The sequence below is a fragment of the Coffea arabica genome, chromosome 1e (genome assembly GCF_036785885.1).
Source record: "Coffea arabica cultivar ET-39 chromosome 1e, Coffea Arabica ET-39 HiFi, whole genome shotgun sequence".
Classification (NCBI taxonomy): domain Eukaryota; kingdom Viridiplantae; phylum Streptophyta; class Magnoliopsida; order Gentianales; family Rubiaceae; genus Coffea; species Coffea arabica.
This window is the reverse complement of record NC_092311.1, coordinates 10,323,801-10,339,570: the sequence shown is the minus strand read 5'-3', so window position 1 is coordinate 10,339,570 and position 15,770 is coordinate 10,323,801. Positions and strand designations below refer to the sequence as shown.

Sequence of the window (15,770 nt, the reverse complement as noted above, 5' to 3'; positions counted from 1 at the left end):
TTACAGCTTTTTTCTTTGAGCAGTAATCTACTCTCGATTAAGCCTTCTTCCTACATCCTCTTTATCAATTACAGTTTTGAAGTTCTACTTTTCTATCCACCAAATAGTTTGACATGTCTCTTTGGTTTAGTTTTTCCAAAATTTATCGAGAATCAACTTGAGACATCAAGGTAATGGGGTATGATATTTAGGCATTCGGGAAAGACCCTTGCTTTGGAAGAAGCCCGAGGAACTTCAGCCAGAGAGATTTCTAATGTTGGTATAGATTTTCGAGGTTTGGAAGGTGTTGCCCTGGTAAGACCTTTGCCATGGCTATAACTATATTTCTTGCCGTTGACATGGAGGACCTTTCTATATACTTCCGGATGCTTAGATGAGAATCTCACGTGCTTAACTGTCCACTAAGAAAAGAAAATGAAAATATTGAAAACTGCATCTTAATTATACACATGCATCCACTAAGAAAGAACGCATTGTGTTAGTAAGGCTTCTAAGAACACTTGATATAAGGAATAGAACCTAATTCGATCAGGGATAACTCAAGACGAATTAAGGTTGATAGGAAGGCGCCACAATCAAATGCTTTATTTGATTGATAAGCCATAAATGAACACTTAAGAACCCATCTAAAGTATTCAAAGGGGTCGGTGACAAGTCAAGAGAAAACTTTCAAAAAAAATGTCAACTTTCTTTCTTCCCTTTGAATGAAATGATACAAATATTTATGATCCTACTATACCTAAACTAATGGACTCAACTTAACTTACATAATATTAATCAATTAACTCACAACCTAATTAAGAAGTTTATTGCTGGCCGATTATTACACAAGGAAATAACTAACAAAACGACTCAATTAACCAACAGATTTGACAACAAATTTGGATCCAACTCAACATGAGATCTTGGATCGAGTTTATTTCTACCAAATTAACTAGAAATCTGGAAACTAAACTACTCAGTTACTAATAAAAACTCGAACTACTTGAACCTTGAAACATGACTCTTAAGCAGCCCATATTTCTCATCATATATACACAAGTTGATGTATAAAATGCTAGCTACTTATCTTAATTTAACACGTGTTCGTATAATATGGTTATTCATTTATTATTTGTACCTGATTTGAGCTCATTTGAAAACGTTGTGTGCTAATTCATTGCTAGAGCTCAACTTGTTTAACAAAAATAAGCTAAGCTCGAGTATGAACTCAAAAACTTCAACTATTGACTTAGTTTTAATTTGAAATCCCTGAAATATTGATGAATACGGAACACAAATAAAAGGAGTAGAGCAATATGAAACAAATTAAAGTCAAATATAGAGGCTTATTACTAAGATAAACATAAATGTGATTAGTAAATTTTTTAAATGCTGACAAGCGAAATGAATATTTGCAAACAAGGCTTGTGTTCATTTGTTTACTAATTAAGCTTGATTTGGTGTTCGAGCTCAATTCATTTTGTCAAAGAATGATCTAAACTCAAACTTATGCCAGCCAATTGAAGCTTTGGTCTTGACCAGCTCTATTCCTTAACAAAGACTGAAAAGCAAACTGGGAGGGGGAAGAAAGTGAAGAAGAAAGGAAAACAAAGAGAGAGGCGGAAAAAAGTGAACAAGGGGGATGATAAGTATAGTCGAAGGAGGTTCTACAATTGTCTATCACAAGTTTTGAAGAAATCAAGGTAATGAGGAAAATTCTTTATTTTTTTTTAAAACAAATAAAGGGCATTTTAGGATATTTGAAGAAAAGTTTAGCATGTTTGGTCTATATTGTAATGCAAACTATTTTGTAATATATGTAGTAATTGAGGGACGTATATGTAACTTTAAAAATTAGAGGGAAACTTCTTGCAATTGTTTGAAACCTCCCAAAAAGAATTGTTGTTCTGAACTCTTTTATTCATCAACCAAATTTAATTAGCATTAAGAACAATTAGAAAGATCAATTTTCCATGAAACATGAAAGAATGGAGCTAAATAAAATGATTCGTTTGTTACTGAATTTGTCTTCTGTAATTCTTAGTCCTGTTCAAGTTTCAAAGAAAATGCGACCACCTATCAGAAGGAAGGTCTCCATAGTTGAGAAAACTTGGAACAACAAGGAATAGTGTACTTATTCATTTCTTAGTTTATATATTTACCTCAACTTTGGCTTATTTTATTGCTCAAAATTTCTTGAGTTGCTACCTTGAGCCTCTAAATGATAATCATTTTGCACTCAGAGAACTCAAAAGAGATCTAGCGAAACAGAAATGGTAGTTATTTAGAAAATATCTTTATTTGCTTAACCATTTATTGAGGTTGTATAGGAAGTATTTGGGACAAGATTTAAAAGAATACTCAAACATTACAAATTTCATTAAAATAGTATGTTACTCAACATAATTGGCACATAATTATCCCATGAAGATGAGAAAACGAAACTAAATCCACATTATCACTCCACATAGAAAGTGATACACCCGTGATAGAGAAACAAACACTCGGATTGCTTTCATTAGTATGATATAAAAGAACAACACATAAAGGAACCAACTCTGGCATTTGAAGCAGAGAAACTGAGCATGACATAAGACTCGGGTTCATGATTTATTTTGGGAAACACGATTTTATTCCAATGCCACGCTGAGTAGAAGAATCTTGCTCAGTTTTACTTCTCGAGGAAAAACTTGAACCATCCAGCTGTTAGTTTTGGATACCTCTCCAGTTCTCTACGAAAATGTATGTAATTCAATCCAAACCGAGAATCGAAGCCTGAAGCCCATTCTAAATTGTCTGTCAGTGACCACGCATAGGATCCTTTGACGTTGGCCCCTTCTCTGCTTGGAAATTGGAACATTTAAATACATCAAAGAATGCTAAGATTCCTAACAAGTAAATGTAAGATAGTTATTCTTTTTGAAGGTTTCATTCTATATTATATGATATTAAAATGAAAGTTTGTCTAATAAAATCGACATCTTTAGTATGTAGGGAAACACGTGAGATACCTTTCAATATCAAACTGAAGCTCTTCAATTAACATCTTCATGGATATTATTTTGAAGAATTTTTTGATGCATCCAAATCATGCCTAATGCATTATGCAAGTGAAGTTTTCTAAAGTTATTAGCTCATAAAACCAGCTAAAAAGTGCATCACAATCTGCTTTTTAAAGAAAAGGAGCACTTACGAGATAACCTGCTTAAGGGCCTCCAGATGTACCCTGTAGTAATTTACTCAATCGTGATCATAAAGGGCTTCCCACATGGACAAATTTTCACCATTCACCTCATCGATTCCTGCAATTAAATTGCGAACTAGGTTAAAGTCCTTTTCAACCAGTGTTTAATAAGGAAAAAAGGGATGGCAATAAGGTAAATGGTTGGTAATTCGTGTAACTGAATACCATTTTCTGTGATGTAAAGGATGGGATTATTGTATTTCTCTTTTACATAATGCAAGAGTTTCACCAATCCTTGGGGATAAGAGTAAACCCAAGAAGAACCTGCCTGTAATATTATCAAGGGAGAAATATTAGTCACAACTAAAGGGGAAAATATACATATATACTCCAAATTTTTCTCTCTAGGTTTTGCTTCTTAAGAGTTTTTTTTTTACATGCCATAAATTTCATACATCCAAATTAAGATTTTTAATCTCCTTTTTGTCACAATAAATTGTAGCTCAATTCAAATTGAAGGAAGCAGTATCAGCTCAATTGCTTCAGTTGAAAAACTTGCCTCCTCACCAAGCACTGCAAAAATGCAAAATGAACAATATTATAATCACTCAATATCCACAAAACTGTGTTGATCTAAAATTAATTCTTCAAGCTATAAATAGACTTACTATGGCATATAGCTTGGGACTCTGGATTGTAAAAGGTAATTCTTGTGGGAGGGCTGTTTTCTATACTATTAGCAGTGTAATAGTTCATCCCAATAAAATCAAATGACCCAATCAAGTCTGTAGCTTGTTCAAGCGTAAACTCTGGAAGTCGATTTCCTACAAGTCTTCTCATGCTGTCGGGATATTTATCGAAAACTGCAGGATCAAATAACCTGCGAATATCCATTGGAAAATTTAAGATTCGAGTACCCTTTAAGGTATTAATTGAAAAAGAACATACAAATTTTTTTCAAACAAATTTTTGAAAGTCTTTAGTAGTACTCACCATCCAAGCATGAAGTCAATCACTCATTGTGCCGCATCTCTGTCTTCTTGCGTATCAGTTTGTGGTTCAGCCCAATTGATGACGAGTCCAAGCCCAATTTGACCATTTTGGATGTTCTGCGGATTTATGCATAAATTGAATGAATTTGTCATTATGGAGTTCGTTAAATTTTTTTTTTACTATTTTGAAAAGGTGACTGCAGTTTCAATCAATTTCCCACATATGTTTTTTGTGTATTTCATTTTTATTCCCACAATGTAGATGTGCCACACAATTCATGCAATTCAAAAAGAGCAGTAGTGCACTTATTTGGTCTTGCGGTTCACTCTCCAACCTCCCTACAAACCTCTGCACACTCCCCCTCCCCCATAATATAGGTTAGTATAGGCGTAAGATAGACTGTAGCCATTGCGAAAAAAATGTAGACGCCCCACTCTTTGTCTTTGCCAAAGTCATGTCCAATACTGGCACTGTCAAATTTTCTAATAACATTTATATTTTGACTTTTTTAATTATGCGAAAAGACAAAATACCCCTATACTGCCTTTTAATTGCACAATTTGAGAAAAAGGCATGCTATAATTAAAAATAAGGGTTAATTTCACATACCTCCCCTAAGGTTTTTGACAATTGCAGAAAGTTCCCCTCAAGTTCTAAAAATTACACCTACTACACCTACCTCCCCTATTTTCACTATTTAAGTAACATTCTAGACCCAACAGGCTATACTTTTTCTCAAAATTTCTATAATGCCCTTGAGTTATAATTCAACAACAAAAATGTAAAGGAAAAAAAATGGTTCACAGTCTCTATTTCATTTATCTTTACTTGTTACCTACCCATCAATATCCAAATCACTATTAAATAAACACTTATTTTTGTTCTGATATTCCTTTTTTTACCTAAAAAGATACAGACTATTGTATCAATTATAAACGCTACATGAGATATCCAAAAGTTTACCTACAATCTCATATCAATATCAGATATTCCTTAATACACAACAATATTTGTCAATATCCTTAAATTTTAATTCCATGGCTGCCACCTTTTTAATACAAAATAATCTAAACCATCACTACTAATATCAATATCCAATATACTCCATTGGCATAGAGTTCAAAATCAATCAAATTATCTTTATAGGAATAACATCAATAGTTGTAAATCAAAAATAGAAACACAATGCAGTTATAAATATATACCAAAAACACTTTTTTTCAACCATAACGGTATAACTTATATTTAGTTTCAATTCCATTTCCTATCCTTAATTTTTTTTTATCATTGTCACTATCTTCATCTCAATCTAGTTTGATAATGAAATTAGCACTTAATTTGTCATTTGACAATTTCAATTTGCTAATACCTATCAAAAATTGGAAACAAAAATGGACGCAAGAAAACTATTTAATAATAATGGAAAATCAAGAATTGGAAATAGATACCAAGATATATAAGTATTGGTAGTTTGGTAATTTATTAGTGGCGACAGTACACATTTGGTTGATAATAATAAATAAATAAGTTTGAAAGGAAAATAGATGTAGGAGGAAGAGGATAGATAGTTAAATGGAAAATACTGTAGTTTGAATAATTATTGGTTGTTAATAGATGAGAGAGCTTTAATATTTGATAGAGTTTTTCAATGAGTTGATAATTAATGAAGGGCATTGTTATTTTTTTATCACACCAAGGGAAGTCTCCGTAGTTATGTAAACTTCAAGGGAACTGAGTGAAATTATCGAAAATCTCGATGGAGGTTTCTGAAATTATCCCTAAAAATAAAGTAGGAGTAATTATGTCATTTTACATGATTAAAGAAATCCATGGAGTGCCAGTAACAATTATGTTAGTATGAATAATAATCATGAACTATAAAGCCTGGCATTTATCAAGTAAACAAACATATATAATCATTGGGGTTGACCCAATAATTAAGGGAGGACTCTCAGAGTTCTCCAGTTATCGGTTCAAAATTTGAATCGAATCCTTTACTTGACAATCAATAGTGAGAAGGACATGGGAGCAGGCCTAGATGACATGGTAGACCCTTTTTTTAAGGGTATGGGAACAAGCCTAGATGAGATAGTTGACCTTTTTTTCTAATAAGATATTGCCTTTTATGAAAAAAAAGAATTAGAGAAAAAATCATATGAACAGAACCTAGTATTTTTCCCATATGAGGTAGTAGCCATTTTTCTTTTTTTCTTTTTCTTTTTTTTGTAATATATTGCCTTTTGAGAGGGGGAAAAAAAGAGATGTATATGAATAGAACCTAGTATTTTTTCCTATACAATTTCACTGCCGCTGCATGAGACAAGGGCTGGTTGTGTGTGACGATATACGGTTCCGTGGTTGGGTCTCCAGCTCTGGGTGCAAGGCGACGAGCCAACGCTTTCCTTGTACTTCCAGGGCCGGATGGGAGGGTTCTGGCCATGGCTTCCCTTTGTTCTTCAGAACTAGCACCACAGCCTGGGGCAAACGAACCCACCATGTATCCAAACAACTATAGGTCCATGTTTCATTAAATGTCAACCATAACTTCACTCTGTCTCCAAATTCTCTAAAGCAAAGATCTGCGTAGTCCATGAAATCCTTGCTGCAGATACATGATTTCAAGTCAATGAAAGTTAATTTTCTGATCATGGGAATTGGGAAATATATAAATGGGCAATATCAAAAAAGGATAAGTACGTAAAAGGCAATATGAATGACCAATTTATTTTCTAGTTTATATGATCATTGGTTGAGATATGTTTACCTTTTTCTAGGTAATATAACCCTTCTATTGATAGAAAACAAGAAACTGACTATAATAAGGATTCCCCGATTCAGACATGCTTAGAAAAACAAACATTTCCAGAAAAATTAATGGAGTTTCAATTGTTGATAAGTAGTTGCAATTATAGGCTTGTCAAATTGCATTGACAAATGCATACAAGCTTTACAAAGAATGGACCTTCAAAAAGGGGAAAAAACACGTAGACTTCACAATTAGAGATATTGGCATCAAGGTGATTTGAGAAGGAAAAGATGACTATTACCTACATTGATCTGTCACTTAAGAACCCTAGATATTCAATTTCCAACGCCTGAGGAAAATCCCAGTGAAAGAGAGTCACATTTGGCTCAATACTTGGTCACATGTGATTGCAATCTCAGTTAGAGAAGCTTCATTATGTATTTCTTTCTATTAATTTTGTATTCAATTGTTGATATAGACAAAGCTTCAAAAAGGGCAAAAAGAAAAATTGGTTGAATAAGGAAATTACCATTCTCCAAGAGCAAGTTAATGACGTTGTTGTAGAAGTCTATCCCCTTCTTATTCACTCCTTGCTCTTCACCATTGGGCCCATAAGTTCTCCTTCCGTCTGACAAAGGAATTAACTGTTATTGAGACCATATAAATCTTTCTTGCACTGTTCATGGGCACACAAGGATGTGCAAACTAAAACTTTCAATTTGCATTGTTATTATATAACATGCATCCAAACCTGTTATTATACGCAAGAAAAATTAGTCCTTTTCCATAGAATTGGACTTCTTTTTCAGTTTGACGAATATATCCTGAGAGGAGAATGGAAATGAATTCTTACAAGGTAACACTCTCGGCCAAGATATGGACAATCTGAAAGTATTAAACCCCATCTCCTTCATGATTTTTATGTCCTCCTGCAATACATATCAACAACACCAAAAAGGGTTAAATCAGATGCTCACTTATGTGTAGCCCCCCAAACTATTGTGTGTGACAATATCTGTAGTAGAAGCTATAACTTGTACCGGCAGTAGAATTCAACTGGATTGAGTCCATTAATAGCCACAATATTTGTAAAATCAAATAGAACTCAAATAAGCAGTAGTACTTTTAAGATACTGAATAGCTTGATTCATTATACCTCCTCCTTTATTTTCTTTTACCCGAAGCTATGTCGCAAAGCTATACATATCTATATTTATCTATATGCAAAATTTATGATCTCCAACAAAAAGTGTACTAGCAAATTTGTAGTTTTTTTTATTTAATTTCCAATCTAACCTTCTAATTCTAATGAAATGGGTTTTGCAGCATGTCATTGTTCTACTGTTAAAAATTCTTCTATTCTGTGCCCTTAAGAGGTGAGCCCGATATAGTTGTCCGTAAAAACTTGAAACACACCGAAGTTTACCTTTTGGGAGTATAATAATGTTCAAACTTAATGCTGGGCTCAAAATGTAGTACGAAGCCAATGAGATGATTTATGGAGATTTGTCAAGACAAAAGTGGATAAGACCTGTACGGTAATAATGATTACTATCCTGTTTCACACGACAGTTGAAAGAGAGAGGAGAAGGAGAACGAAAGAGACCAGGGTTGTTTTCCTTCAAGAATGTATCCCAAATGCTTGCTCCCCTACCATCAGCATCATGTGCCCCTTCATATTGAAAGACAGAAATGAAGCAAAAACAGAAATAAATTGACATAATGTTTCATCGAAACCTTGACAATACCAAATATGGCAAGGTGGGAAATCGGAAACCTTTACGGTAGGAAGCTCTTTGACCGTTCCTACCGTGGGAAGGCATGCAGAGGTCAACACGTGCATTTGGAGAATGAGAACCAAACGGACCCGTTATGTTGCAGTACTAACGCGCGTGGAGGAGGAGCAAACGAATTAAATGTATCAGTATAACTATATTAGTATAAATGTATTACTAAATTTAGTTTGACTAATTTAGAACTTTTATTAATAAGCATGTATAGTTAATAGTACAATTGACATTATCAATTATATACATATGCTATTATACATTATATAATACACATAGCTAATAATATCATTATTGTAAGTTTGTAACTAATCAAATTAAATATTATATGTAATTAGATAAAATTATGCAAATATTATAATATAAATATAAACAAATAATAATATAGTATATATAAATATTCATTATAATTATACATTGTAATTATACATTGTATAATTATAATGTATATTATATATTAGATATTATTGTATATTATTATATTGTTACTGTTGTACTAATCTGTCGAAAAGTGAGCATGACAATCTAATGTGGCGTTTCGGAACAGGGTTTGGGAATGGAGAATTCGAATAATTATGGTAGTGATGTATATATAAATTAAAATATTTAAGGACTAATTATATTTTTATTAGAATATTAGTATAGTTATATAATATATTTATAATCATTATAATATATTTATAATAAAAAATATAGTTATATTTGTATTTATTATAATATATATACACATGTATAATATATTGTATAAATATATAGTATAATCATTTAATTAATAGAGGACCGTATATTTACGTTATATATGTTATAAATTGATTAAATTTATATACTAATATTTATATTATTTTTAAATAATATAAATAAATGTATATTAGATGTTGATGTTATTATAATATATATGTTTATGTAATAATAAAAAATATAGAGATAGCTATATTTATTGTTATGAATAATAATATTATATATAATATTATTTAATATATAATATACATTATATAATTATAATGTATTAGAATAATGAATATTTATGTATAGTATATTAATATATAGTTATATTAATATTACAGTATTTTAATAAATTTATTTAATTATATATAAAATTTAATTTGATTATTTACAAACTTAGACTAATGATATTATTAATTATAGTAGGAAGTTTAAACACTGACAGGCGGTTTGGTTTATGGGTGTGGTACCAGTTATATTCGAGAAAAGTCGTTTGTTAGTGTTTGGATTATAGGTATCGGATTCAAGATTTTTTCCTGTGAATGCTAAGAAAGTGGCGACTCTCAATTGCTGACCAAGTTGAGGGGTTTTGTGAAATCCCACGTCTGATTGCAAAGCTAATAAATACTAATATTTTAACTTGCATCTCACTCACTGGTTCACCAACTCTCTTATATTTTCATCGCATTTTCTCTCCTATTTGCTTCCTTCCCCATAGCAGACCGCCCTATCCCTTCCCCCTATCCCAGTTATTCCAATTTTTATCCCTTCCCCCTATCCCACTTATTCCAATTTTCTAAGTTCTCTCCTACCGGTGTAGCAGGCCTCTTTTCCAATCTTCCATAGCTGACGACGGCTGTTGAAATGTGAGAGTAATTTTAGTTGGCCAAAGAATCTCATCTTCATTGGTTTTTCAAATTAAGACAAAATTGTTCTCTTTTCTAGTTATAATCTCCATATAACAGTTGTTGTTCATTTTTTGTGGGGGTTGTATATGCCTGTAATGGAGGGGATTCAGCCAAAAATGAATTTTTATACCACCGATCGTTTTTGAAAATATATTAAAGGCTAATCAACAACTGATTTATGAACTTAAAGCTTTTGTATTTTAAGATTAAATAACATAACACAGATACAACCAATTGCTAAATGCTAATCAACAAAAAATTTATATGTCTAATAAATAAAATTCAATTGTACCTCTTTGTATTAGCTTGCATTAATAAAACTAATTACTTTTAAACATATAAAATTTTTTTCATCTATTTGAAAAATATTACTTCAATAATATTTCAAAAATAAAAAATATAAAAAATATACCACTAAAATTCAAAATAAAAAATACAAACTTCTCTCTAAATGAGTTAGAAGTTAGTTAAAAATATACCACTAACTCAAAATAAATGAGTTAGAACAATCACATATCTTGAAAACTTTAAACAAAGGGAAAATTGCAGAACTCCTCTGAGGTTTCTGACACTAGCACTCACCTCTTCTGTGGTTTAAGAAATAGCAGTAACCTCCCTTAAACTTACTGATTCTGTTGCATATTCAGTCCAAACTAGAAAAAGTGTCATGAAAATATTGTTTTAAGGAGTGAGATAAGAAATTTGTACCATATTTGCCCTTTGTATTACCAAAGTAGTATTAGCAAAGGAATGACAAAGCACTACAAAACAATTAACAATTAATAAACTTCAGATGGTGTAGTTTATGGGCAAATAGGCATTACCTATTCAAAATACTAGCTTTTTGTGGACATTTTACTTTCAAAAATTCAATTTATAATAAATATATAAATATTTTTAAGTAAAATTCAAAAAGTGTTACAGTAATTTCTTACGAAAAAAAACTAGTAGGTTATCTATTTAACATAAATTAAATATTTTTTAAAAAAGAAATATCCCATAAAGTACCAACTCTTTATGGCTTTTCTCTATTACATGAACCAAGTACCAGGTTTTTATGGGCATTTTATTCTGAATCATTTAATTTATGTTAAATACATAAATATTTGCAAATAAAATTCAAAAGCCGTTACACAAATATTTTTACGAAAGGAAAACTAGCATGTTTTGTATTTAATATAAATGAAGTATTTGAAAGTAAAAAAAAAAATTGTCCATAACATACCAATTATTTACAAGTTTCTTCCATTACATGAATAAAGTACTAGCTATTTATGAGTATTTTACTTTGAATCATTTAATTTGTATTAAATACATAAATGTTTATAAGTGAAATTCAAAAAGTGTTACACCAATATTATTACGAAAGGGAAACTAGTAGGTTTTGTATTTAATATAAATTAAATACGTGAAAGTAAAAAAAGAAATTACCCACTTTTTACTAGCTCTTTACGGGTTCTTCTATTATATGAATAAAGTACTAGCTATTTATAGGTTTTTTACTCTGAATCATATAATTTATGTTAAATACATAAATGTTTGTAAGTAAAATTTAAAAAGTGATATACTAATATTTTTACGAAAGGAAAACTAGTAGTTTTTGTATTTAACATAAACTAAATACGTGAAAGTAAAAAAAAAAAATTTTGCCTACAACATATCAGCTCTTTATCCTCTATTACACGAACAAAGTAATAGCTATTTATGAGCATTTTACTCTGAATCATTATGAATATAATAATATACAATAATATCTAATATGTAATATACATTATAATTATACAATGTATAATTATAATGAATATTTATATATACTATATTATTATTTGTTTATATTTATATTATAATATTTGCATAATTTTATCTAATTACATATAATATTTAATTTGATTAGTTACAAACTTACAATAATGATATTATTAGCTATGTGTATTATATAATGTATAATAGCATATGTATATAATTGATAATATCAATTGTCCTATTAACTATACATGCTTATTAATAAAAGTTCTAAATTAGTCAAACTAAATTTAGTAATACATTTATACTAATATAGTTATACTGATACATTTAATTCGTTTGCTCCTCCTCCACGCGCGTTAGCACTGCAACATAACGGATCCGTTTGGTCCTCCTTCTCCAAATACACGTGTCGACCTCTGCATGCCTTCCTACGGTAGGAATGGTCAAAGGGCTTCCTACCATAAAGGTTTCCGTGGGAAATCTTCCGTTCCCTAAGATTTCAATGCACATGGATCCCAATGGGAAGGAATGACTTTTTAGAAATGCACTTTAAAGAAAACCCTATAAGAAATGACTCAATAGATACCTGAAAGGCAGATGTAGCAGAGCTGAAAAGAAAACCCTCTGGGAAGTCCTTTCGGGTAACTGTTCCTGCAAACTTAGGAGCAGGAGCTGCCATTGTTTTAATCTCTCGTGGAAGTTTTCCACCACACTTCAGAAAAGCTAAGTTGGTTTATATGCTTCAAAGTTGAAACTGCAGAAAAGCTAATTGGCTGTGCAGATCTTCACGAAATTTGGTCCTAGTTATAGTAGTAGGAGAGCCTTTATTGGGTAAGAAGAAAAGGAGAAAAGTTAATGGTAAAAGGCTAACACGTGCTATGCATCATCGGTCTGAAGACAAAATTTTGGCAAATGAGTTATTTGCCTAGTTTTTCTTCTATAAGTTTTTTAACAATTCTAATTATAAAAATCTAAAAAAAACTTCTTAAAATTTTTAAAATTCACACATCAAAATACCCAAAAACACATAAAAGATTTTCTCATCTTTCCTTTCTTCTTCTTCTTTTTTCCCTATCTCAACCTACCACCACCTCTGTCGCAAGCTCTTCCTCCTTTCCTTCTTTTCCTCACTCTCTCTATCTCCTCCCTCCTCTCCTCCTCCTCACCTACCCCCTGGTAGTTGAGTGACCAGATTTGGTCATGCGACTAGAGGGGGGCAGGGAAAGGAGAGGGGGTAGAGGAGAAGGGGAGAGAGAGAGAGGAAGTAGGAGAAGGGAAGGAGGTGGAGGAGGGACGAGGATAGGGTGGAGAAGGGGGAGGGAGGAGAAGGAGGAGGAGAGAGGGCAAAAAAAAGGAGTTGTAAGGTGGTGGCAGATGCCGAAGGTGGTGTAGCCAACGGCTGGTAGTGGAAAGGGAGAGAAGGAGAAAGGAGGATGAAAAAGAAAGTGAGAGAAGGAGAAAGGAGGATGAAAAAGAAAGGAAAAAAGAAAGGAAAAAAGAAATTTTTCTACAATTGCTACAATAAGTTACAATAAAATTTTGAGTAAATTTTATATACACTGACGGTGTATACACTACCACGATTGGATATACGACACATATGTAAAATTTGAGTTTCAAATTCAAATTTGGATTATGTATCGTACATCTAATGGTAAAAATGTATACACTATCAATTTATAGAAAATTAATCCTAAAAGTTTATACAAACACATAAAAAAAACTCACCACCCAAAACGGCCCTAACTCCACCAATCAATTGTTTAAAACAATTGTATTGGCAATGATTATATATTTCATATCCTTCCAATTTATTCCCCATGATTGAGAATTTGAATTGTATGACAAATCTCATTGAAAAAATAACAATGGCGGATAAAAGTAAAAAAGGAGTCATGGTTGTACTTTGACCTAACATTTTGGGAGGTGGTATAGAATTATGTTTCATGCATTGTCGTTGTAAATTTTTTTTTTCTTCATTGGCACAATTGGAAGGATGCATATGTGCAGCAACCCAATTTTAAATTTGAATAAATATTATATATCATGCATTTAGAATTATTAATATAAGAAAAATGATTACTCTTATAGTGCTAAAAAAAGTGAATATGATACTTTAAATGAGATTGAGAGCGTAGTTGTTTAAATATAAAGCAACTCAAATATGAAATATATATATATATTATTAGAAAATTGGCTTAATTTCTTTTAGTCAAGACCCTTATTTGGTGTGGAAAGTAACTAGTTTCCTACTGGATTTTAATTATTTGAAATAGTAGTCAAGTAAAGTCCTATTTAGCTAGAATTAGATGTTATTTCCAACTCTATATAAGTTTAGGAATTAGTATTGGTTTCCAATTGTTATTTGATTTTTTGGCCAAGTAATGTTCTCTATAAATAGGTAGATTGGCATACTACAAAGACACACAAGAAAGGAGTGAGAGAGTTCTTAGTGGGTGAGAGGGTTATATAAGAGTTGGAGCTTGGGAATCAAGTTGTAATCTTGTGGTGTTTTTTCTCTCATAGTAAGAACAAGTTTTCTTCTCCGTGGACGTAGGCTTGACGATTAAACTGAACCACGTTAATTCTTATGCGTTGCTCATCGTTCATGTTAGATATTGTTTTCTATTAAATTGTTGGTCTTTTCTTTTTCATTCTTTTTCAAATAATTGACCCGATACCCTAACATATATATATATATATATATATACACATACATATATAGATGTGTATGTGTATATCATAAGTTGTTTGTCATTAGCCAATGTAGTACGAAACCAAAAGATTATCTAATGCAGGCAATTATAGAAATCAACGTAATGCAATGTGATTGGGTTATACACACTGACAACGATCATTACAAATTGGTCCTACAATCATAGTTTTGACTGTAAGGTATAATAAGTGAATGAGATTGATTGTAGAACATGATTTTCTAGAAGTGCTGAAATTTGTTGAATTTTTGCATGTTATTGTATTAGTGTCAACATTTATTATATTATTATCTATCTTTATTGTGTGAGTGTCTACATCGCATTGTATAATTTGGACTGATAATTGTAGAAACCCCTGATCCAATCACCATATACTTCAATCATAAAATCACTTTTAGAAGTATCAATCCTGGTTTTTTCTGTTCAATCTGAAGATATTTTGTTCAGGACAGTTGAACAATTGAAAATAAAACGATTATAAAACCATTGAAAATATTTTTTTTGAACTACCATTTCATCAGCATATTACCCTAACCAGATTCCAAGAACTACCATTATATTCTACACTCAATCAGCTTACTCAAAGAATCTTTCCTCAAAAATGTTATTGGCAACCTGATGATCCTTCAAAAAATTTGGATTATTATGAGTTAATTCTTACAGATACTCAATCTGTAGAAATATTCCCTATTCCAGATAAAAAGAATCCAAATATCATTAGTCATTCCAAGTGTATAATAAGTACCATGGATTTTTTGCTGGAGCTTCAAAATTCATCAAGAATTAGAAAAACCACTTCCAATGTCACTAGTCAGAGAATTCAAGATCAAATGGTGGAGCGGATTCAATCAAGAATATGGAGACCAAACAAATGTGATAAGATTCCTAACAACTGGAGACAAACTCAAGTGGACAAATCAATCAACCACTTCAACAACTATGCCAACCACTCCAACCACTATGACAACCACTCCAAAAAAGAAAGAT

General features: G+C 31.5%; 1 pseudogene; it reads right to left on the bottom strand.

The window, feature by feature from the left end:
* Window positions 1-2,653: 2,653 nt before the first annotated feature.
* On the bottom strand, window positions 2,654-12,748 carry LOC113691518 (beta-glucosidase 24-like; annotated as a pseudogene).
* Window positions 12,749-15,770: the final 3,022 nt, after the last annotated feature.